Raw genomic sequence first — 26,935 nt, 5'->3', positions numbered from 1 at the left:
GACTCTGTTCTCTCCTTAGGGAAACATGGATTTTACTGCTCAGTGGATGATGAAAATTTGATTCTGACTTTTACACCTCAGATTATTTCTAAGTTATTCAGCCTTAGCCTAAGATTCCCAGCCCCAGGTCCATCGTTGCTCAAGGGTAAGGTCACAGACCTAGTGCCTGCATTATTCCCCTTCTGCCCAAGTTGTGAGGGCCACTTTTGCTCCCTAATAATTTGCATTAAACAAACCAGTTACTAGATTCCTTCTACAGATGAAAATGCATTTATTCAATCAAACAAAAGGGAATCCATGTGAGGCAACTAAGGAAAGGCTTTCCCTCCAGTCTGGTGAGCAGTGGCTATGGCTCTGCTGGCTCTGTTTTGGGAGGTCTTTATAAATGACCACAATTAAGCTGTAGATGTACTCATGCCCTAGATGTAACCATCTGTTCTGGGGAATATGGGTTGGTAAACTCATTGGTGTCTAACACTTATTCATGTCATTCATTCATTCATTTATTCAAACAAATATTTTTGAGCTCTTATGAGATGCCAGGCACTGTTCTAAGCAATGGGAAAACAGAAGTAAACAAGTGCCCATTCTTAAGATGCTTTTATTTTAGAGGGGATGGGAAGAAGGAGAAAAAGCCAATGAATAAGGAAAGAAATAAATCAACAAGATAATTTCATATAATGCTAAGGATGGGAAGAAATGAAAACAGGTGTTGGAATAGATCATGGGGTGGGAGTTAACTGAAAGGGTAGTCAAGAAAGGCCCTGCTAAAGAAGGGTTGGGTTGGTTAGAACCCAGTGAAGGACTTTCCAACTCTGTAGATGTTTGCAGAGAAATGCAGAGGTCCTAAGATGGGAATGAACATCTCATGTAGGGTATAGCTTCTCATGTTTGAGAAACAGAAACAAGGCCCTAAAGGATCTAATATTGTGAGCCAGGATAAGGGCAGCCAGGGTAAGGGCAGATGACATCTGGAGACAGGTAGGACCTTGTACTGTGTATGTAGGACCTTGTACATGTAGGAGTCAGATCACGTGGGACCTTGTGCTTCGTTTGAATTTTATTCTAAATGTTGGGAATCGATTAGATGATTTTGAAAATAATACTTGCTTAATACTGTGCCACTCTGCCTACTTTCTGAGAAACAGATCATAGGGAGACAAGGGTTGGAGGCAGGCAATGCTTCTACAGAAGGCTTCGATGGGTTCGGTTTCTATAATTTCCAAACTCAACTTTGATGGGTTTGGTTTCTATAATTTCCAAACCCTGCAGGAGACCACTACAGCTTCCTCCTCAGTTGCTCTTATTTACTATGGGTCCAAACCCCTGAGCAGATAAAATCTGGCATCAATAACACTATCAATTCTGGCTAACACCTTGGCCAGTGGAAAGAATTAATATAACAGGAGGGGAGATGACAGATGGAAAACCAGTTCTTTTACCTCTTTTTTGGTCTCCACAGGATGACAATAACACTTTGTGATAATCACATGTACGCAATTTACCAGAAGTTTAGAAATCTTAGATTACCACTAACATTCTAATTTCTAAAGGCAGTAGACATGAATTCCTGCAGCTCTCTGTGAATAGATTTTAGCTGTTAATATTATGTTACAAATTCCTACATAGTTTAAAATATTTAGGTTAATGTTTCCTGTTAGTTAATTGATTTTTTTTTTTTTTTTTTTTTAAATGGAGTCTCACTCCGTTGCCCAGACTGGAGTGTAGTGGTGTGATCTCAGGTCACTGCAACTTTGCCTCCCAGGCTCAAGTGATCCTCCTGCCTCAGTCACGAGAGTAGCTGGGATTACAGGTGCATGCCACTATGCCCAGCAAACTTTTGTATTTTTAGTAGATATGAGGTTTCACCATGTTGCCCAGGCTATTCTCAAACTCCTGAGCTCAAGTGATCCACCCGCCTAGGCCTCCCAAAGTGCTGGGACTACAGGCATGAGCTACTGCACCCAGCCTCCTGTGAATTTAAAGTAAATTAATATTATGTACACAGAAGTTACAACAAAAATGCTTCTATTTGGATAAAACAAAAAAATTAAAAGTACTTTAAAAGTGAAAGATACCACAAACTTTAGAAATAACTGGTATTTGTATGCAAGCAGGCCCAAATCTAATGTTGTATGAAGATCAAAGCCAAGTACAATCGTAGCTCATGTTGCAGTTATTTCGAGGTCTCAAAAGGGATAACAAAAATCTATAATAAAAAACAGAATCTGGGTTAAAATCAGTGGAAATAATTTTTATTTCAGGATCAAATAAATTGAGTGAAATGAAGTATCTGGCTCTTGGAGGAAAATACGGTGTCTTATTCTTTAAAATCTTTAAATTTATAAGCCATAAACTGCAAGTCACTAGCATCATTATGTTGATGAATTACCAGGTTTAATTCTTATAAAAATTGAAATTATCTTCTGAATGCTAAGTCATATTTTAGCCACAGGTAGTTTTTTTTGTTTTGTTTTGTTTTGTTTAATCAATAATTCTTGAAAGAATGAAACTTATTTGACTTTTATTATGTGACAAGGTTTAAAAAAATTTGCTTGAATAAAACATTATGGCATCTGAATTCAAAGCATAAAGGCAGAAAGTAAAGTATGAAGATCTTTCAAATGTCTGTCACTTTTAATAGTTTTGTTCTATGTTATATGACCTGCGAATGTTAAGAGTCTGTAAGAGTTTCTTCAGCTGCATTTGATTTTACCAACACCCTGTGGGTACAGTTAAGAAGATGACTTATTTGAGGCTTTATAACTGAAATTGGATATGGTTCAAATGTTGAACAGATATAAACGTACTTTAATTAAGAACAAATATTTTTATAAGATTGCTCAAGTGACTTCTCTCAAAAATTTATTCTGGAACATCAGCAAATAAATTTGCATTACAAAATAGAAAATTCAATTGTGGAAAGTCATATTCTAACTTATTCTGATGATGTATTTCCCTTGTCAGGAAGCTTTTCCTTGAAGTGTGTTTTATGATTTGTGATAGAATTACCGTCACTAAGTTGATCATTTCCCATTGGTTAGTCTACATTTACTGCCTTTTAGTGACATGAGTTCAATTCTAATTAAGAATGAGAATAGCCTATAACTGTAAACATGGATAGCTACATGTGTCTCTAGTGAGAGGTACTAGTCCCCTTTGACATTTCTCTTAAAGCAGAATTTATCTGGGGTAGTGATGGTTCTACTGGTAGCCATGTGGGAAGATAAGGAGCCCAAGATATTCATTTCTACTGCTGGCATGAGGAATGCTGTTTTTCTGCTCCATGCCAGTCTCTCATTTGATTCAGAAAGATTTGCGTGTCCTTAGCTTTGACCATCAGAAAGAGTCCATCTCCTTTGCCCTCCTGTGCCTGGTACCTGAAAGACCTAGTGAAGACTGAAAGAAAAGTTTTTATTTTTTTACATAGTGAAAGCACTTCAAAGCATTTTGTTATACATATCTATAATTTAACATGATACCTATATTGATCATTTACATTTCAACACATTATTTTAGCAAGCAATGAACCGTTCTTAAGTGCTTAGTGTTGTCATAGGCATAAATCAAGTAGGATACCTGCCCTCAAGAAAGTGTATGATTTTGTGCATTGAGGTAAGAGAGGAGTACTTTCACAGAAACAAACAAATAATTATTTAACAAAATGGATAACTTAGGCTCATAGGTGAATGTGAGAATATGGAGGAGAATGAAAATCATTGCCAGGTGAGTGGTCAAAGAGTGCATTCTAGAAAAGGTGGTACTTGCACAGGGGTTTGAAGGATGCACTGGGATTAAATAAGAGAGAAATGAGAGGGAAGACAGATCTTCCAGGCAGAGTGTCTAGAAGCAGAGCCAGCAGCAGATTTCAGTGTAAGCAATTTATTGAAAAAGTCCTCTCAGATGATATCTGTGGGAGGATAAAGAGAAGCTGAAAAGGGTAGGGGAGAAAGTAGACAAAGATGTGATCTCCAAAGTTGAGCCTCAGACTGATACATGGCATGGTCTGAAGGGAGAATTGCACCACAGAAGTGGGTACCCCTTAAGGAACAGGATGCCGGGATTTTACACCTCATATCTGTCAGTTATTGGCTCCAGGTTCAAGGGGTAGGGGGAAGTGCAAGTGATGTATCTTGCTAGAGGTGTCAGGGTGAGGAGGCTCTCATTCAAAAAGGCAGATCGCTGGAATGAGGCAGCTGCAAGCCATTAGCAACTAAGTCTTGCCTCAGCTGAGAGATGGGTATCACGATGAAAGGCCTGGTAAAGGGTTATGGGTGTGCCACCAGTGGAATTTCCTACAATTGGAATATATATGCTAGGTGCATACAGCGTTAGGTGTGAGAGGGGAGACCAGCCTGTTGGAAAGTATTCATTAATGCATATTTGTCAAGAATTCTAGCTGGTAACACTATTAAACATTAGATATTGCTATTTTATGTTCTTTGAAGCAATTACACTGTTGGAAAAACCTTGTTTTGTAACAAATCCATTCTATTCACTGTCTCACAGATTTAGGACAGTGTATTAATTAAGACCACTAGATTTCAAGTCAAACAGACCTGACCTTAAACCTTGACCTTGTTCTTTGCTGTATAAATGGTTTTGTAGGAGTTACTTAACCACACTGAGCCTCAAATTCCCATCAGTTATATGTGGATTATAATGTCTGCCTCATGCTTGTTGTGAACGTTCAATGTGATCATTCATATGAAGAAGCAATGAACACAGGGTCTGGTGCACATAAATGTTCACCAAGTGATAGACATTACTTCCTTCTGGATGAGTGAAACCTTGATGTTTTCAGTAGAGGTATTTGGAACTATGGTTGAATCTTTTCTGGGAGTTATTGACAGGACTAGAGTCAGGATGAGGTGGATGAAATGCCAGGTACTTTCATTTGTATGACTTGAGAGTATATGCATCTAATTTTGCACCCTCAAGCACCTCTCTCACCTCAACATTGGAAAAAATATATGCCGGATTAAAAAACATTAAATTGGAAAGAATGGTTTGTAGAAATGTTAGCGTATCCATAAAACTCATTACAAAGGAAAATATATTAGTAATAAAATGATTCTAGTAATACCTTGGGAACCACTCTAATTCTAAATCATCTCTATGTCTCTTGTAATGGCTTTCCAATATTCTTTGAAAAATGTTGAGGCTATTTTAGTTGTGATATTGGTATTCTGATTTAGTTTAAATATCCTTTTATTCTTGAGATATAACATTTCAACTGAATGGCAACTATGGTGCAGTTGAAAATGTACAGAAAAATAAATTACAAATTAGTCAACATATTAATTTAAAAGCAGTTACAAGCAAGTTACTATATTGCAATGAAAAAAAGTTCCTAAAATTGGTAATTCAACTATTGCTGTCCTAATAGCTGAAGTCATTTTCATGTGTGGCAATCCTAAATCAAAACCATCGTAAGATACTGCAGACCTCTTAATAGCTTGGCTCCAGTGCTAATGAGCCGAGGACATTAAAGCTCATTTGAGAGCGGGATTCATGACTTTTTTTTACTGTGCAGTTCTACCTCTGGCTTTATCTCAAAGACATAGCCACACATGGAGAAGACACTGATAATACGAGACTTTAACATTCTTTATAATTGTTCTTTTGCCAGGATCCTTATAATCCTTGAATCAAAATGACTGAAGCAGTTATTTTTAAAAGTAGAAGCTAGATCTAAAATGTATGATTTCGTGTCTCTTTCTTTTGACATTATTTTGTTCAGAGCACCTTTAAAAATTCTATTGGTGATTAAAATATTGAAACTATGACAGTACTTATGGTATGATTTTTAAATACTTCTTTCAACTATATACTTCTATAACTTATTGGCTTATTATTTGGTTTAATTGTTCTTAGGTAGTATTAATTATGAGAATTTGCTGACTTTCTTCTTGGGAATTTGAGAATAAAGGAAGCGGGAAAGAGGAGGTGGTTGGAGGATGGATATAAATTGTTTTTTCAATGTACTGAAGGCATTTCAGATAACCAGAAGAATCACAGAGATAAGGGACCATTTGGCCATAGGATTAAGCCTGTCACTTTACCTACCCCATGAATAAGTAACTATAGCAACTCACTAAAAGTGCTTAGCCACCATGGGAGTGGATGGAGTTCTTGCTTTGTGGGGACAATGCTGTGGGACCTCAATGCCCCCATCCGTAAGGGATCTTGGGAATTGCCTTCTAGCAGAGAGGCCAACTCACATTTCAGATAAATATTTTTCTCTCCTCAATGGCTTTTTTAAGCTTTGCACATTAACACTGACCTAGTGCACCATTTAAAAGTCTTAAATATATCACACAGTGGCCAGCCCAATCAGGGTAAGTGGTCAGACACCAGCATGCTGTGCACAGTGTGCTAGTTGGCCTTTGTATAATACAGGGTACACCATTTATGTCCAGTTAACCAGGTGACCCTCTAGTTGCTTTATTAAGCACAGGGTTGACTGTGAAACAGGTCACAAGGAGGACAAAAAGTGTCCTTGCATCCTATGAAAACAGTTACTTGAAATCACAGAATAGCTCCTATTAATTGCTAAAATCCAATTTCTACCTGAAGACATGCCTCCATGACTTGTGAGAAAAATCAATTCTTTAGGTAAATAGGATCTGCAACTCAAACACTCAGACCTGTTAGAGTATCTAGCAGAATGCCAGGAGATAGACTGAGCTGCAAGATAAATATGGAGCCATCTTGTGGGATATAAATTTTAATTAAAGGTTTTAAGTGAGCATATAATAAGGAAAGCATTGTTTTATATTAAAATGTATTCAATTATATTATGGGATGGAACTGAAAGTTCACATGTAGTTTTCAGATGTGTCCCCCAAAGTTAATATATTTCCTGGGCACTCGTTCACTCTCTTCTGCCAATAGTATTAATGCTTTGGGAAATGTTTGAGAAGTGCTGTTCTAGTGGAAATGAGCCTGTGGGTTCACTGATTCATTTATCCACTCATTCATCTACTCATTCATACAGTGTATAGCTTTCAAGCCACTTGTATGGATTATTTTTATTAACTTTGAATATCAAAACCAATAAAATAGACTTTGTGTCTGCTTTGTGACACAATCTAATGAGTAACAATTTTTAAAAGAAAAATAAATAGCAAATGATGAGTTAAGTACAACAATAAATCAAACATAATGCTATTAGGACCATATGGCAGAAAAACAACAGAATCTTAGAAGAGTTAGCGAAGACTTCCCAAAGGAAGTGGCAGTTAACCTGAGGTTTTTAAGGATGAGCAGGAGAATTTCAGGCAAATAAAACTTGCAGTGGGGTTGGGGGTAGGTGGATGGACCATGATATTCCAGGTGAATAATTGAGCGCTTTAGCTTGGGAGGAGGGCCCTAAGTGAGAAAGTATATGACGTATTTCAGGAACTGAAAGAAATTTGGAATGCTTGGAATATAAAGTGTGGGGCAAATGATGGAGGACAAAGAGGCAGCAGGAATAATATGGTTTGGCTGTACCTCCACCCAAATCTCATCTTGAATTGTAGTTCCCACAGTTCCCAAGGGTCATGGAAGGGACCCGGACGGAGGCAATTGAATCATGGAGGCAGGTCTTTCCCATGTTTTTCTAGTGATAGTGAATAAGTCTCACGAAATCTGGTTATTTTATAAAGGAGAGTTCCCCTGCACATACCCTCTTGCCTGCCACCATAGACGTGACTTTGCTCTTCATTTGCCTTCTGCCATGATTGTGAGGCCTCCCCAGCCATGTGGAATTGTGAGTCAATTAAACCTGTTTCTTTTATAAATTACCCAGTCTTGGGTATGTCTTTATTAGCAGTGTGAGAACGGATTAATACAAGGCATTAGAGGAAAAGAGTGGGGAGGGGTAAGGTTGAAAGACAAGCAAGAAGCAGATCATGAACCACTTTGTGAGGCTTGTTAGTGAGTTTCAGGGAAATCCTTCTGACTGCAGTATGGAAAATGAATTGGAAGGGTTAGAAGAGGAAACTTCATTAAAAGGTTATGAAGTAATTAAAGGGATTTAGGATAATGGGCTGAACTAAGATGGTGGCAGTGGGAATGAATAATATGAATGGACGGACAGGATTTTTTATTTTTATTTTTATTTTTATTCTGTATTTTGACTCAGCAGGCGTTGGTAGCATTAGGTATAGAGAGTGAGGAGGAAGAAGGCTTTAGGCATGACACTCAGATTGCTGATTTGGTTAAAAGAAGCACAGAAAGATACATTTGAAGAGGAAACAAGAATCCCCACTTGGAGTTTTTTGTTTTGTTTTGTTTTTGTTTTTTCCAGTTCCTGATAGATAGCCATGCTCATGTGTCCGAGTGGCAGTTGAGTATTTAGAGTCAAAGCTCAGGGGAGAACTCGAGCTGGTGATAATGATTTGGGAAATTTTAGCATATAAATACTCATTGGAACACAGGGAAATGGGAGGTAGTACCCAGGATAAGCTTGCAGAAGGAAGAGACTGTATGGTAGGAACACAGAGAAAGATATCAACACCAGAGAGGAAGAGATGCTTTGCTTGAGGGTGGACTCTGCATTTACATTTTTCTCTTTGAGAGAAGCATCATGACAACAAGAAATTTGATTTATTTCATATTTCAGATGGTTTTGAAAGTGGTATCTCACTAATGAAAGGTGTGTGAAATGAATATTGTCGACATTCCTGAGGAATGTATATTGGGGCCTTAAAATTTGTAAGTATCATAAATATCATATGAATCCTAAGAAATTCTGGGATTTAAGGATGAGCAGGAGACTTAGGTTCTTGATTCTGTGTTATGTTACTCTCCAAATATCGTGGGACCGTAGCACTGATGAAAATGATTTATACAGTAGTCTTATGATCCAATACCCATGTATGAATAAAGGTTACTGTTCCTGTCCTCTAAATTGGGGTTGCCAGTGTAATACAGAAAGACTACCATGTGCTAGTAAACAGAAAGCACAATCTACATTTGACCTTATTTTCCTCGTTGGATGTGTTTATGAATATATTTTATTCTGCTTTTATCTGTCTGAGATTAACGCCTTGTCTGGCCTTTTTTCCTGTGAGTACCTTTGGTTATAAAGAACTTCTCATTGTTACATTATCAATTTTCAGCCTCTCTTCTTTTTTATTTTTTAATTTCTTTGCCACCTCCTTTTAATACATAATGTTCTTTCTTCCTTCTTTCCTCCCCTTCTCTCTTTCTTCCTTCCTCTTTTCTTTCTTTCTTTTTCTTTCTTCTTTCTTTCTTTCTTTCTCTTTCTTTCTTTTCTTTTTCTCTCTTTTCCTTCCTTCCTTCCTTCCTTCCTTCCTTCCTTCCTTCCTTCCTTCCTTCCTTCCTTCTTTCTTTCTTTTTCTTTCTTTCTTTCTTTTCTTTCGTTCTTTCTTTATTTCTTCTTTTTCTTTCTTTCTTTCCTTTATTCTTTCTTTCTTTTCTTTTCAGGGTCTCACTCTGTTGCCCAGGATGGAGTGCAGTAGTGCTATCATGGCTCACTGCAGCCTCAACCTCCTGGGCTCAAGCAATCTTTCCACCTCCGCGCCCCTAAGCAGCTGGGACTACAGTCAAGTGCCACCATGCCCAGCTAATTTATTTTCGGTTTTTGTAGAGATGAGGTCTCCCTATGTTGTCCAGGCTGGTCTCAAACTCCTGGGCCAAGTGATCCTTCTGCCTTGGCCTTTCAAAATACGGGATTACAGATATGAGCCACCTTCCCCAAACTTCCCCTCCTTGTTTTGTTTGAGAGATTCTTAAAGTAGATTGTACTTATGATAAATGTTGGTTGATTCATTACCTTCGACAGTGCTTTCAGTCTCTGATGGTTCAGAGAAATGATTGTGTGTGGTTTACATTTCACCTGAATCAGGTTTCGATTGAGACAATAATTTCCTGACTATGTCTCCACTTCAAAAAATTAATTTATTTTCAACTTTTCTCTAGTTTTATCACTGTTTTGATACATAGTCTTGTAGTGGAGGAAGACTTATTGAAACAATTCCATCGCTTTTTTTCTCTTGTTTGCCTTAGAGTATGGTTGATTCATTCTCTCTCTAGGTTGGAGTCATTGCAAAATCAGTATTTTACTTCTAAATGACTCTAAAATGTATACATTCTAGTTAAGTACTCTCAGCACTATGAGTTGTCCTTCTTTTAAAGGGAACTTATTTTTCTAAATGATATCATTAAAAACAAGCCATTCCATGAGAAGAGAAGATGAGTACAGTGTTGTCAACCTGCAATAAAATAAGTACCCTGAATATCCAGCTTCACTGACTAGTTTAACTGGCTCATTCTTACTCGTTAACCAAATGGTTTTGAGATGCAAAGGCAGAGTCTGAGGGGAATTATCAATGAATACTTGTAATGAACCATTGAGGCTGGTTGTGAATAGTTGAAACTTTCAATATTAAGGCACTGTATGCCAAGAATCTAGTTATACTTTCAGAAAAAATTTTTTCTGACCATCCACCCTGAGCCTTAAGCAAAAGTACCTGCACTTCTCTCTCCCCGCTTTTTTTTGTTTTATTTGAGAGCATTGGCATGGTCTCGGCTCACTGCAACCTCAGCCTCCTGGGTTCAAGCAATTCACCTGCCTCAGCCTCCTGAGTAGCTGGGATTACAGGTGTCTGCCACCAAGCCCAGCTAATTTTTGTATTTTTAGTAGAGACAGGGTTTCTCCATGTTGGTCAGACTGGTCTTTGAACTCCTGACCTCATGATCCAACCGCCTGAGCTTTCCAAAGTGCTGGGATTACAAGCGTGAGCCACCATGCCCAGCCAGGACCTTCCCTTCTCTAAACGCACTTGCTTGTAGTCGTTGGAGGAGATAGGCTTTGATTAACTCATCAACCTAATTGCAAGTATCATTTGACATGAGAAAGGGTAAGAAACAGGATTCTCAATAGTGTGATCTACAAGATAGACAGCAGTCAGTAGACTCTTGGGCAAACTGTGGTAAGATAGAAGGTTGAGAAAGAAGTTTTCGGAGAAGTCTCCACAGGAACATAGTTCCTCTCCTGCTGTATTATGGAGAGAAGATGGAGCCTTCAGAGATATAAAAATGTCTTTGTGGCTGGAATGCAAAGATGAAGTGAAAGAGTTTGAATTGAGGAAGGGGCCAGAGCATGCAAGACTTTAAAGGTTACTTAAAGAATTTGGTGCATTGTACTCATTAAGTGATGTGCTTACCACTTAGATCAACAAACATTCTGTAAAGGCTTAGATAGTAAGTATTATAAATATTACAGGTGATATGGTCTCTGTTGAAATTATTCAACTCTGCTGTTGTAACGGAGAAGCAGATATAAACAATATGTATGTGTGAGTGGATGTTTCAATAAAACTTTATTTACAGAAACAAGCCATGACAGTATCTGGCATATCCCCTGATTAGATTAATCCTTACATTGCTGCCTTATTTCCCAATGTCTCCATTTGAACTAGTGCAGGGATATTTTGGAGACTTTAGCAGTGCCTAGTCAGCAAGCATCAGTGTCTTTAGACATTGAAAATAAGATTAAGAAAAAAATAATGGACTCCTTTGATTTTCCTTTGAAGTAATGTCATAAGAAGAAAACAGCAGGCTGATTCATTTGCCAAGAAAGGAAGAGCATAAAAGACAAAATGAAATGCCAGAAACTAGGTACTAGAGGAAAGGAGTGCTAAGAAAATGTTCAAAAGGTATCTTGAAAAGCAAGGATCACCTGGTAGGTGAACTTGTTCAAAGTGTTCACTAACTCACCTTTTGCAAGAACAAACTATCTTATGAGGCTCTGCTCCAACATGTCTGATACACAGCACCTGCAGTCAACAGACTCTGTAGTTGCAAAGTATTGAGTTTTGTGCTCAAGCTACAGAGGATAATGCACTATCATAAAATTGTTCAGATGAAACCCAGCAAAGCTTAAAAGACTAAGGTGGATTTTGCCTCCTCTTTTAATCTAGTACTAATTTCTTTGAGTAATTTCAGAAAACTTTTTTATGCTAAAGTGATTCGTTTATGAAGTTCTCGTCGGCTGGGCATGGTGGCTCACGCCTGTAATCCCAGCATTTTGGGAGGCTGAGGCGGGTGGATCACGAGGTCAGGAGATCGAGACCATCCTGGCTCACATGGTGAAACCCCGTCTCTACTAAAAATACAAAAAATTAGCCGGATGTGGTGGCGGGCACCTGTAGTCCCAGCTACTCGGGAGGCTGAGGCAGGAGAATGGCATGAACCGGAGAGGCAGAGCTTGCAGTGAGCCGAGATCGCGCCACTGCACTCTAGTCTGGGAGACACAGCAAGACTCCGTCTCAAAAAAAAAAAAAAAAAAAAAAGTTCTCGTCAAAACCACCATTGTATTTAAAATATTTTGGAGTTATAATACAGGACACAAGTGAAAGAAGATACTTACTAGGCAGGATGGGCTAGATTATGCTGCAATAATGAACTACCCCCAAATCTTTAGTGGCTGAAAACAATACAACTTTTTGTTCCTCATTCACAATATGGGTTCATCATCGTCAGCAGGGTGCTCCAGGAACCATAACTGCTGATATAGTTACTGACAGATCAGTAACCTTCTCAGTGTTGCTGGTGGCCATGAGAAAAGGCAACAATCATCTTTCATATCAAATATCAGAACAATGCAAGAGAAATATGGTGATTTTACTCTGTATATCAGTATCACACACACTAACATTTGGTGTGCATTTTAGAATATCTTGCTGGTGCCCAGTCAATGTGTCAACTTTTTGCACTGTATACCCCTTGAAATGTCAATACTCCACAAATATGCATAGTCTGCTGACAGTAACCTGCCAGGTTCTAGACTTCCATATTGATCACTGTTAGCTGAATGTGTAGGTGAATTTTTTTTTTCTTTTTTGTTTTTTGAGACGGAGTCTCACTCTGTCGCCCAGACTGGAGTGCAGTGGCGCGATCTCGGCTCACTGCAAGCTCCACCTCCCGGGTTCACGCCATTCTCCTGCCTCAGCCTCCCGAGTAGCTGGCACTACAGGTGCCCACCACCACGCCCGGCTAATTTTTTGTATTTTTAGTAGAGACAGGGTTTCACCATGTTAGTCAGGATGGTCTCGATCTCCTGGCCTCATGATCCACCCGCCTCGGCCTTCCAAAGTGCTGGGATTACAGGTGTGAGCCACCGCACCAGGCCATGTGTAGGTGAAATTTTTGTAGGGTATGCATGTGACCATTCACAAAAGGCAAGAGGTTCTCTTTGGAATTTAATTTTCTGTGTGAAAAAGAAATCACATTTTTTTGTGTGTGTGGAACATTTCTCATGGAATAATGGGTCATATTAGGTTAAGTTTAGGAAACTGATGTTTATTGAGCTGTGCACATATCTGCTAAAGGAATTTCACATCTATAAATAAATAAGCTTATTTTTCCATGGTGCCAGAGAGATAATGAGACTTTCATATAAAACTATTTTTGCCAGCTGAAATATCATGATTGTTATTCTAATATTTCCTCCACAAAGACTTAGTGAACTGCGTGTCCATTTTAGAAAATTGGAGTAGATATTTTAATTTTTTCTTGCTTCTTGAGAACTACTATCAACAATAAAAATAGCTTTGATTTTAACGTGTATATCTTAAGATTTCTTTGATCAATACTAATGAAAATAAATCTGAAATGCTAATCATTGGACAAATGTGAGATTTTTCCTTTAATTTATACATTAATTGATGTAAGAGAGTATTTAGAAAGTTTCAATCCTTTCCAGGTACAATTGTAATTGTCCCTTACCTCAAACTAAACAAATGGACTCTTTCCCATATTTTTCAACTTGGTGAAGGACATTCTAATCATCTAGATGCCTAAGTCAGAAACCTAGGAGTCATCCCTTCATTCTTTCTGTTCCTCACAGTCACACTTAATTAGTTGAACGATTTTTGGTCCCTACATACTTCCTGATTTCCTTCCCAGTGCCCTACTGCTTCTCTCCTTAATTCAGATAATCATTTCTCGACTATCCCATTTTAAGATCAAGCTATTTTGTCTCCCTGCAATGATCTTTCTAGAACCTGGTAATGTCATGCCCTAATGAAAAGTCTTTAGTTGGCTTCTGTCACCCAGGATAAACTTGAAACTCCTGAGAGTTGGATCTACCTCCTTTCAGAATCTCACCCTTGCCTGCCCTTCTAGCCTCCACTCTCAAAACTCTTTCACACATCATTTGAAGCTGAGACATTAAAAATGCTTTCCAGGGCTTGGTGCAGTGGCACACACCTGTATTCTCAGCATTTTGGGAGGCCAAGACCAGCAGATCGCTTGAGCTCAGGAGTTCGAGACCAGCCTGGGCAATATGCAAAACCCCATCTCTACCAAAAAAAAAAAAAAAAAAAGATTAGCTGGGCTTGGTGGTTGTGCCTGTCATCCCAGCTACTCAGGAGGCTGAAGGTGGGAGGATCCCTTGAGTTCAGAAGTTCAAAGCTTTAGTGAGCAGAAATTGAGCCACTGTACTCCAGCATAGGTGACAGAGCCAGACCCTGTCTCAAATGATAATAATAATACCTTCCAGTTCCTCCAAAATAACATGTCTTTCCTTTGTAAATACTCTTCTTACTGCTTTTAGCAGACATTCAACCTGCAGGTCCCACGTCATTGACTCATTCTTGTCTCTTAATTGCTAGCCAAGCCTTTGGGAAGCCATTCTCTGGTTCCTACTCAGTTAGGCACCAACCTCTCCGCTCTGATAGTACATAGGCTGTCCCTGTAACACAGCATGAGCCACAAACTTTCCAAACTGGTGTTTACCTGCTTGTCTTCTTTACTGCGTTGCTCCTTGAGGTAGCAAGGATGTCTTCTTTATTAGCCTTTATATACTGAGAAAATTTTAAAATACAGGAAAAGAAACATGATAAAATATATACCCACATGCCTAAATCTTAGCAATAACTGTTGACATTTTGTCATGTTTTCTTTTCTTACTAGAGAAAGAAAATGAAATAAAACTAACCTTCATTTCCATCCTACTTTTCTGCCTGTCTTAGAGGCAAACAATATCACCGGTTTGTTGTCAATTTCTTTCCCATTAAAAATACTTTTACATACATATTATGTATCTATAGTCAACAAATCTTATACATATGTGGTGTTTGTGCTTTTCCAATTTTAGAAATGGTTTCCTACCTTTCTTAACCTATGACTTCTGACAATTTTCTTTCAAAATTATGCCAATATGTATAAATCTCAAAAACATAATATTGAGTGAATATGCCAATTGGTAGAATGTCATGCAAAGTTTAATTTTTGTCAATTTTATGAGTGAAAATGGTATATCACTGTTGTTTTTACCTTTCTGATGAATGTGATTTAACTTTTTCCCATTGACCATTCACATGTTCCCAACTCTGAATTTCTAGTAAATTCATGTTTTTCCAGGGAATGAAACAGTGAATGGCCAGCGTCTTGAGGAAATGGGAGTATTCTAGATGCATAGTCAGGCAGTGTGGTTAGTATTGTGCAAGAATGGTAGGAGAGGATGGAGAGGATGGAGAGGAAGATGGGAAAACACCTTGCTAAGAAGTTTGGATTTTATCTTCTGGTGATAGAAATGTATTGATGGGCCCTGACAAGGGTAACAACTACTTTAGAGCTGAATTTCAAGAATCAGTTTGTGAACAATGCTTTGGAGATTAAGACAGTAGGAAGAAGATTTGAAGCGGTAAAGTGATTTAGAAAACTATTGCGGTGGACAAGACAAGAGATAGTAATGGCCTGAAATGAGCAGAGGGAGTGGAAATGAATTCACATGGCTGCAGTTGCCATTTATTGGAGAAACTGAATTTCAGGGATTTGGATTGGGTCAAGGTATATTACGCACATAACCTAAATGTTAATGATATTTGTTTAATATGCACCAATGATACTCATTTTTCCCTTCACTAAACTGAAGATTAAGGCAATCAGAACCTACTAAACATTGCTGAATTCGCCATTGTATCCCCCAGTGCTAGCACACAAAAAGTATATAACGCATTCTACTAACTACCTTTTGTAGTGTGGTTATTCTTGCAGATTTCACCCTTTTCCTTCCTTTCAGTAATTCTTGTTTCCTCATGCCCCACATATCATTTAGCCACCACATCTTTTTGTGTTATTTTGTTTTCTGCAATGATGCTGCTGCAATTCAGAACTGCTAGCAAAATCTCGTCTTTAGCTTGATGTGATATTTTCCTGCTTATAAACTACCCATGTTCTTGCTGTGCTGTAGTCAATATGTGTAACTCTTTTAAAGCCTCCTCATTCGTTGCAGATGTTTGCAAACTTACCTCTCTCCTTAAGGACCTATTAGTATGTATTTAAATAGGAAGATCATTAGAGACAAGTATCCACATGTGAACTCCCTTAGCTACTGTTCTTTTCTCTAAATTTGTCATTTTCTCTGTTCAAAACTTTTCCATCTTTCTACTTTGTGGACACCTCTGGAAAAAAAACAAAGTAATGTCTTACCAATTTTGCAGAATTGAATTACGAGTTTCTCACACCAAGACATTTTTCTAGGGAACAAACAAGGTTCTTTTGTAGAGACGAGAATTTAAATGAATTTTTTGCAGTGGGAAGAGAGATATTTCTCGCTAGTCTTACTGGTTTTCATCTGACTTTATAGTTTAAACTTGATAGCCATTTTGATGGCAATAAACATGGTTTAGTTAAATTTTACTCTGTCCTCAATTTTCCTGAGGGAATATCAGCTGCTGTGTTTGCTTTACAAAACAACATAAATTGCATGTATCCACCCTGGGAATCACTTCACTGCATTGGATCTGGATGTGAAATAAAGATTCATGAATATCTCACAGTTTACTAGGAACCATCACTTTCTTGCTCTTCTGTGTAGACCTTCTGCTAATTAGTTACGTGGTACGTCTAAGATACGTTATTTTTATTATACATTCAAAGACTGTATTACTTTTTATTCCTTTGATATAAATCATAATATAGTGTCTTATAAGTACAGCTTTTTAAAAACTCTTTTCATAGACTGCCTCATTCTTTTTAGATTTATGCCCATGATGTGCATGGTCTTGAATGTGGAATAGGTCTCTCTGAAGAAAAGTGGGTCAGATGGTCGTTCGTGCAGATTGGAAAGAAACTGGTAGCTTCCTGGTCTCTTTTGAAGGGCTCTGTTGTAAAATACGGATTAGTCAAGGTTTACAGTGCTGTTACTAGCCTGAACACTTCAAACCACCATGCAATTTAAAACTATTCAGTGCTTATGGCAAAATTCTGGTCTTTTGATGTTGGGGCAGGAGTAGACATTTTATTGGAATGAAAGGCAAAAATAGAGATGAAAAAATTGGATCATTTTTGGCAGGGGGATTGACTTACCTTTAATAATAATTTTTTATACCTTTAAATCCAGAAATGTCAAGAAGATGACACACAAGAACAAAACAAAAGAAAAATTCAATTTAGAGCCCACTTAAGTATCTGACATTGATCTTCCAATGCCTTAAAAATGTTTTTATTATGAAAAAATTTGAACATATAAAAAATGGAAGATACGGTGTAAGGAACCTTCAAGTACACATTACTTGCTTCAATAATTATCATCCATCAACCAATTTTGTTTTCATCTGTAACCCCACCAACTGTTCTGTTTTCCCACTGGAATATTTCAAAGCAAATCATCGTCTCATGTAATCCATAATCTGCAAATATTTAAGTATGCATATCTAAAAGTTAGAATTGTTTTTAAAAACATAGTCTCAATATAATTAAACACTAAAAAATGAACAATAATTATTTAATCCCATCAAATATTGACAAGCTATTATTCTTCTAATATATATGAGCTAGAATTTTATGTAGAGAAAAGCTTTCCACCATTGACTCTCGTTTATCTACAGGTAGAATTCAAACAGGAAAGCAGATCAAATACTTGATTCTTTCTATTTCCCAGTTTTTAGAAAAAGTGAGTTGGTTTACTAGTATCCTTTAATGATAACCAGTTGGCTTTTTGTATCTCTATGAACTCATAGATTTTAAATATATTTGATGTGTTTCAATTCATTGCAGTTATGATTCTTTTCAATAATCAAATTTTCTCATCTTTGGTTGGTAGGAGTGTCTTCAACTTGGCTTTCTAGTCCTTTAAACTCAGTTTTCCTTAATGATTCCCATGCTTTTCAGTGTTAAGGTATGGTAGGATTGTTTTGCATATTTCCTGCCCTGGTCTTAGAAGCAGTCATTTCATGGAGGAGTCCTGGTTCCTTATAGTGAAAAAGGGTATTTCAAGACTACAGGTCTGTAGGGCTGTTTATTGTTAATATGTAGGTGGTTTCTAGGTCTTTTCAGTGGACCAGGTGGGAAATATGTATTTTAAATAGAGAAAATACATTATAGTTTATTCTGACATGCCCATTTAGGAATACGAGGCTTATATTTAAATTCATTAATTTCATATTTGTATCTTTTTTCTCATCCACTGAAAGTTTTGATTCCTAATAACTTGTTTACTCTGTCATGCTCTCTATATAACATTTCATAAAAATAATAGAAATATTATCATATACAACATAGTTGCTGAAATGACTTTGAAAGATTTCTTAGCTACGATTTTATATTTCTAAAACATCCCACTAGGCATCTACAATCAAATTACCTTTAAAAAAAAAATCACTTGAAAAAATTATTTTATGGTTAAGCCACCAAACAACTTCATTGGCTTATTTGACTTTTTGCCTGAAAATATTTTAAATACTTGTTTTATAATGATGCAAAACTCTTTTACATAGTTTCAAGGTCAAATTTGCAAAATAAGTTATATTCAGAGACTAGACTCTCTAGATCCATTCATCCTGTTTTCTTCCTCACTAATGTGTAACCATTTTCTTTAGGATTATCTTTCCTTTTGTTAGAAATATTATATAGAAAAATAGGGTACTTAAACAGTCCACTTAAGAATATTTTTCCAGTCTTTTGCTGCTACAAATAATCTTGCAATCAGTTATTTTGTGCATGTGTCTTTTATTTTTTGTCGGTGCATCTTTAGGATAGAATTTTTTTTTTTTTTTTTTTTTTTTTTTGAGGCAGAGTCTCACTCTGTTGCCCAGGCTGGAGTACAGTGGTGTGATATCAACTCACTGCAACCTCTGCCTCCCAGGTTCAAGTGCTTCAGCCTCCCTAGTAGCCAAGACTACAAGTGTGCTTCAGCATGCCTGGCTGTTTTTTTTTTTTTTTTTTTTCGTGTGTTTGGTAGAGATGGAGTTTCACCATTTTGGCCAGGCTGGTCTCAAACTCCTGATCTCAGGATCCACCGGCCTCAGTCTCCCAAACTGCTGGGATTACAGTTGTGAGCTATTGTGCCCTGCCAGGATAGATTTCTAAAAGTGTGATTACTCAGTCAAAAGGTAAAAGTAGATACATTTATTAGATGTTGTCAAATTCTTCTTTGGGGATAATGCCACTTTCCAATCCTAAAATCAGCATGTAAGAGTGTGTTGTGTTTCCATAGGTTCGCCAACAAATTATCTTGCCAAGCTTTATGTTCCAAGGCTTTGTGGGGATATATCTGGTAGTTGATTGGGGCAGAGAAAATGAGAAAAACTTGTATGAAGAAAAGAGTCCTGGGCTTGAAACTAAAAGACACGGGTTTAATTCTTTACCATTCCTGATCACTTGTTTCACCTTAGACAAGTCAGCTAACTTTTTTCATCTGCTCCACAGATCTGTGGTAAGGATTAAATGAGATGACATCCATGAAACATATGACAGAATACCTTGCCATAGTGGTTACTCAGCATGTAGGTTTTTTGTTTGTTTGTTTGTTTGTTTGAGACAGAGTCTCCCTCTGTCACCAAGCTGGAGTGCAGTGGTGAGATCTCTGCTCACTGCAACCTCTGCCTCCCACATTCAAGTGATTCTCTTGCCTCAGCCTCCTGAGTACTTGAGATTACAGGCATCTGGCACCACATCCAGCTGATTTTTTGTATTTTTAGTAGAGATGGGGTTTCACCGTGTTAGCCAAGCTGGTCTTGAACTCCTGACCTAGGGTAATCTGCCCGTCTTGGCCTCCCAAAGTTCTGGTATTATAGGCGTGAGCCACCGCCCGGCCTAGCATGTAGTTTCTAAAAGGCAAAGCAGTTGCGATTTGTACAACATTTGGATATCGACAAAAGTTATTTGATGAGAACATACAAGGGGACACCTCTTATGGACTAGTGATTTTAGGATTATCCACTTGATGTTACCTAAATATCCTTCCTAATGCCAAACCAACACACAGACTAAGAATATGTGATGCTGAATTAAAAAAAAATTGATTTCTCTATCAAATATACTTTTAGGTTAAAAAAATACAAAGCATAAAATATTTGTATGGGCAAATGGTTTACTAAGGGTGTCTGGATTATTTTCTATTGAGCAAAACGTGCTAAACCAGCATAAGACGCACTAAACTAAAGTGCAGTAGAGATGCTACTGTCAGCAAGAAAAGGACTCAAAGAGACAGGAAGCCCAATCCAAGCATTACCTGGACAATTAAACAGTCAGTTATTGGGATTTTCACAGTTCTTAGAGTTTAGACTAAGTTAGCTTTTTTTTTTTTTTTTTTTTTTTTTTTTTTGAGACGGAGTCTTGCTCTGTCGCCCAGGCTGGAGTGCAGTGGTGCGATCTCGGCTCACAGCAAGCTCCGCCTCCCCTGTTCACGCCATTCTCCTGCCTCAGCCTCCCAAGTATCTGGGACTACAGGCGCCTGCCGCCACGCCCGGCTCATTTTTTTTTTTCTTTTTTTTTGCATTTTTAGTAGAGATGGGGTTTCACTGTGGTAGCCAGGATGGTCTCCATCTCTTGACCTCGTGATCCGCCCGCCTCGGCCTCCCAAAGTGTTGGGATTACAGCCGTGAGCCACCGTGCCCGACCTAAGTTAGTTTTTTTAACTTTAAGTTTTAAAAATCAAAATGGAAAGAAATTCAGTTCTTAACTTTTTTTTTTCTGGGCTTGATGATGATTAAATTTCATCAGAGATGAGCTAAGCAAATTAAAACTGAAGTATTTAATTTAGAAACCTCAGAAATTTCTTCAGTCCAAAATTGTTCATTCAAACAAGTTTATTATATTCTCAAATTAATAGGATACTGAAAAATCTGAAATTATTCTTTCCTGGAAAGGTAAATCGATAAACAGGACAAAATCGCTATTTTATAAGTAATACATATTGAGTCAAGAAATAGTAAAGGATTATTTGTCTTCAAGAAAACATTTGATGAAGAATGGCAATATTGGTGATATATAGATGTAAGATGCTTAAAAAGAATGATTATCTAGAGGATGTTATAGATGTTATAATTATCTTTAAGTCTGCCTTCTCTAATTCTGTAAGTTAGTTAAAAACAAATATTGATACTTTAATTTTTTAAATATTTTTAAAAGTAGCTGAAAATGGGGCTCCATCCTTCAAAGTTCTAACAATATAATTTATAATAAAGAATATGTATGAGAAACATTTGTTCTTAGAAATTCAGAAAAATCAAATATATAATATGAAGACAGAATAATGTAGAGAAGTTAAAGAGGAGAAGGGGGTGACGAATTCTGAATCAAGTGAGTTTTAGCTTCTTTTAAGTGAAATCATGCATGCTCCTCACATATGCTAATGTACAAAACATCAATTTATAGAATAGTATTTGAATTACCTGCCTGGCCTTTGCAAGACTAGACCTTTGAATGTGCATTGGAATTCTTGATGTATATTTTCTAGCTAGGTTACTTGATGTATATTTTCTAGCTAGGTTACTGAAAGGAAAGTGTCTAGCAAGACACTTTCCTTTCAGTACCTTGGGCCCCCCGTCTATTAAGTGGAGATCATTAAAATCTGTCTTGCATCGCTGTCCTAAGGATTTGAGATGAAACATACCAAGGGCTTAGCACATAGTAGGTGTTCCTAAATGGCAACTTTATTCTTCACCTCAGGCTTTGCTTATACTTATAAAAGCCAGTTTTGTAGATAATTTGCTGACTAGAACTAAGAATAGTTATAAATATTATAAATATTGGCTTAGTTTATTTGAGCTGCTATAACAACATACCATAAACTGGATGGATTATAAGCAACGAAAATTTATTTCTCACAATCTGGAGGCTGGGAAGTCCAAGTCCACAGCAGTGGCAGATTCAGTGTCCAGTGAGTACCCGCTTTCTTGTTCATAGACAGCACGTTTATTTTCTGTAGCCTCACATGATGAAAGGGAGCAAGAGGGACCTCTTTCAGACACTAGTCACCTCCCTAAAGCCCCACCTCCTGATATCCTCACATTGGAGGTTAGGTTTCAACATATGAATTTTAGGGGGACACAAACATTCCTAACATAGAAAATACATATTATTTTAAAATGCTTTCTTATTCTTTATGATAACCACTATTAAAGCCAAACAGAAAGCTGTAGAACTAGCCAAGGTATCTTACATAGATTTGCTTCAGAGGAGTGTTTATTAGATTCTGTTGTATACAATATTTGGTTAGTTTTTTCTGTTTTTCGGGTCCTCGGCCTATGCTATTACAGAAAGAATATTACTCTCTTTTGTATTTATTATTGGTTTCCTGAAGGAAGCAATTATTTTAATTATTGATTATTTATGGTTTAATGGGGAACCATTTTATTCTAAATCATAGAAATAAAACAATAACAAATAGGATGCATGCAAAATATCTCATAAATGTGTACCTAATAAATAAAACATACATCTTCAAATATGAATATGCATTTAGAGCCTGGCTTGCTGTCTGACGTCTTAACTTGTTCTGTGCTTCAACTTCCTATTATAATGGATGCTGCACATGGAAGCTCTTGGGTCACCACTGGAGGTAATAGCACCCTGTAGAGTTTTGTGTCTGGGAAGAAGTGGACTTTGTGGTTAGGCGATTACATATTTACACATTTGCCTTAAGCCAAGTACATGTTAAAGGACTATTTTGTATTTTGATTTTGTTTTTAAGTAGGCCCCTTTCTTTCATGTTTATCTTTCTTTAATTGGGGAGTGTATTGTTTATTAAAAAGCTTTAATCTGAACTACTTTCATTGTGTGTGTGTGTATGTTTGAAACAAACAAACTAAAAATGTTTTTAACTGAGCTGCAAGTGAAGACTTGTCAGTACATAAATTATACAGTATTCTATATCCCTATATATGCATAAAGAGGATATTTTAGTCAACATATGTCCCTGTATTTAAAAGTTAAAAGAACCACTCTACAGAGCTAAGAATACAGGTGTTTTAATTTTTTAAATGATTATAACAGGGGAAATTCCACTGTTGTTTCTTTAGTGTTTGATGAGAGATTGTAATCTAATCAGTTTAAACAACTATAAACACAGAGATGATCATTTAAGTTGGATTTTCATTTGAAAAGTAAGTTCTTGGAATTTAGCATATTGCACAATCTGTCCCATACAGGGGGAAAAAATCACCTACTTGTGATTTTTGCTAAATTTTTTTCCCTGAGAATAGAATCCTGCTGGGAAGCTTATTTTATTCTCTTAGATTTGCTTCCTCCTTTTTTCCCCCTCCTGAGAACGATGACTGGTTTACAAATAGAAATTTATATCAACTGACACAGTCCTTTTTCCTTATACTGTTGATCTCAAAACTGTTCTGCAGTCCTGAAATATGAAACACCATTGCCATTTTTTGGTACAGCCAGTGCTCTCAAAAATGTAAATGGATGAAAGTGATTCAATCTATTATGGAAGCAGAAACATCTTCCTATTTGCTTTACAAATTTTTCCAAGTAAAATACAGTCAGGTTTGTAACATTGCATAAAAACTTGTTTTAGAATTCTTTACAATAAATTGAAGAAAACAAAGCAATCTGTTTCTCATACTAAACTGTGAGGTGAAAAGCATTATTTTAAAGAAATATTTCCATTTTGTTAGTGTACAAAATTCTGTAATAGTGGCTAACTTCTTTAGGAAACTTTTTAGGTGAAACTTATGATTGACTATGAAATCTATTCTAGGACAAGTAAAATAAAATGAGAATAGAATTTCATGTCTAATTAAATGATGAGATATCTAGGCAAACTAACCATTCAAGTTTCAATTTTTATGAATACTTTCTATGTGCCCCTGACATCTGTACATGTGTTTAATTTCCAATGAACTCAAAATACTTCAAGTGGTCTCATTTGAGTATTAACTAGGGAAATAAATTCATAGTCTAGTAATTTTCTTTTATGTCTACATTATTTTAAAACATAGCATAGATTTTCCACTGTGCTTTATGACCAGAACACATTTATTTGTAGAATATTTCACTTATTTTATATTACAGCATATGGTATAGGACAATTGATAAGGTCAACTGTTAAAAACTTCAGATGCAATGATGGAACCTTGGCATTTATAGATGTAACATTCACAGTTGCAACTCTTTCAGTTTCAGACATTTGTGAGGAACCTCACAGGTGTGTGATATGGTTTGAAATTTGTGAGGACAGCAATTCGTGCTCTGACTCCAGTCATTGGCGGCCAGTGAGGAAGTGCAACTGATCACCCAGTATCAACTTCACAATGTGGCTTCCACTAATCGGCACCTTATATTAATTTTTATGAAATAATGAAAACCTTATTTCATAACAGGAACTGGTACCCAAAAAGAAGTTAAATGGCTAATCCTTTACAGTTTTTATAGTTTTGGAAATTTGTGATCTCAAGACTATCCCTCAAGAATGTCAAGGTTTTGCTGAAGTTAAAGACATTTGTTATTCTGTGGTCAGATTATTTCAGTAGTTGAGATGTAGTTTCACATTAAGGGAGAAATCTACAAACTAGAAATGGTTTGCAAATGGCAAGGCAAAGCATTCAAATAACTGTTACGTGTGATAAAAATCTCTTTTGGAATTCAGAATGACTAGGTACAGGGCCCAGGGATTGGCATTTAAAGAGAACTCTTATACACACACCTAAATTCAACCAAAAAAAAAAGTCTGTACTCTATAATATCCAATTACCTTCATTGTGTAGTGGGGAAAACGAAGAGTTGAGTTTCTGGTTAGCTAGATTAGGGTAGGAAGACACCAGCTGTTTGTTTGTTTTGTGCTTTGACATTTCAATTTTCCCACTTAGCTTTGTCCGTCTGTCTTCCCTTGCCATTGATGATTTTGTTGTAGGTACATCACTTCCTTGAATCAACGGATATGAAGAGAAAGCTGTAACTGAAGTTAGAACAATGTTAAAGTAATGTCCAGCTCTCAGTTATCTACAGGGTTATCCAAAAGAAAAATGGAGGCCGGGCGCGGTGGCTCAAGCCTGTAATCCCAGCACCTTGGGAGGCCAAGACGGGCGGATCACGAGGTCAGGAGATCGAGACCATCCTGGCCAACAGGGTGAAACCCCGTCTCTACTAAATATACAAAAAATTAGCCCGGCGATATGGCGGGCGTCTGTAGTCCCAGCTACTCGGGAGGCTGAGGCAGGAGAATGGCGTAAACCCGGGAGGCGGAGCTTGCAGTGAGCCGAGATCGCACCACTGCACTCCAGCCTGGGCGACAGAGCAAGACTCCGTCTCAATAAAAAAAAAAAAAAAAGAAAGAAAGAAAAAAGAAAAATGGAAATTTCATTTAAAATAGCTGCATCTTTTAAGTAGGAATATTTTGGGCTATTATATGCCAAACCCATCACTGGTACTATTTAATTTCTCCTCCCATCAATTAGAGCTCTCCCTGAGACATACTGTGAAATCTTTCTGAGGATGAAATCACAACCGCAGCAATGCCACTGATTATTTTCAACTACAACAACCACACTTCTATGCACATATATCAATCATGCCATAAGACATTCTGACTAAAAAGCTCAAAAGGAAATAATTAAGCATTCTCTTTTCCATATGAAGGTATTACTGACCAGCAGAAAGTGGAAAAATGTATACATAATATATATAGATACTGACTTAACAATGAGTGAACAGTTGCGTCTCACAAATTTCAGTAGCGTTGTGTTGACAGTGGTTCATGGTGCTTCTGCGTTGCTAGGCAACCCAAGAGGGGATGGCGCATTTAAACGCAAATTTACTTATATATGTTAGATTTTAGACATATTATATTGAGAGCGTATTACACATATCATTACCGCTAGTTGTACATTTCTATTCTGTCTTTTATGTGAGCTTCTCTGTATGTACATGAAAGACACTCTGCCTGTATCCTTGCTCCTCTATTTTTGAAAATTAACATAGTCCTAATATGCATTTTTATGGTTGACAGTTGTGGCTATATGAGAGAAAATATGTAGCCTTTGATGTAAAAAATGATTGTTTTTAAAAAAACATAAACTGTCCAATATATGCTTGTGTGTGTCAGTCAGAGAAGGGGAAGTTGGAGAGAGGCAGTGTTTCTAAAACAAGAGATCTATGAAAGAAAGGAACAGTCTGTTAGTTCCACCTGGTTCTTCTCATTTAATTACTATAATTAATATGTGCAGAAGAAAAATTAATAGGGTTCTTAAATCCAGGGAGATATTAAATGTCAGAAATGTGGATATTTGAATTAAAGACGAATCAACTTGAACAATACATTATAATGTTAAAGAACTGGTAGCATATTAATTTCAAGTGAGAGTTTTAAACTTGATAACTGCAGTGGTTTTGTGAACCCAATTTTAAGAGTTAAATGTTGTGTCAATGCCATGAATCAAGGAATAAATAACAAAAGATCTTTATGAAATGATGCATAATAGATTGTGATGGCTGAAGCTGCTGAAAATTGATGGTCTAAATCAAAAGGATGGATTAGGAATCTTTGTGGAATTATTACACACCTGTAGTTTTGTGAGAAAAGCAGGGAATGTCAAGATCTTTTACTTCAAGGAGGACTTGAAGAATTTGGGGGTATACATTATTGTATTAGCTTACTCAGTTTACAGCTAGCTAGACAGTGCAAACTTGTGAAGGAGGATGTTTTCAGTATATCACCTGAGGATCATGGCACTAGTCC

At 37.0% G+C, this 26,935-nt stretch overlaps 1 protein-coding gene and 1 pseudogene across 7 annotated transcripts in view; one reads left to right on the top strand and one right to left on the bottom strand.

Annotated features, from left to right (window-relative positions):
- Positions 1 to 25,094, bottom strand: part of LOC104658435 — a 65,259-nt pseudogene extending 40,165 nt beyond the window's left edge.
- LAMA2 (laminin subunit alpha 2) overlaps positions 1 to 26,935 on the top strand; it is a 676,086-nt gene that overhangs the window by 121,443 nt on the left and 527,708 nt on the right. The window lies entirely within an intron of this gene.

The sequence above is a fragment of the Rhinopithecus roxellana genome, chromosome 4, assembly GCF_007565055.1.
Source record: "Rhinopithecus roxellana isolate Shanxi Qingling chromosome 4, ASM756505v1, whole genome shotgun sequence".
Taxonomy (NCBI): Eukaryota; Metazoa; Chordata; class Mammalia; order Primates; family Cercopithecidae; genus Rhinopithecus; species Rhinopithecus roxellana.
Note: the sequence above shows the minus strand (reverse complement) of the source record. Positions and strands in the feature narration are given on the sequence as shown.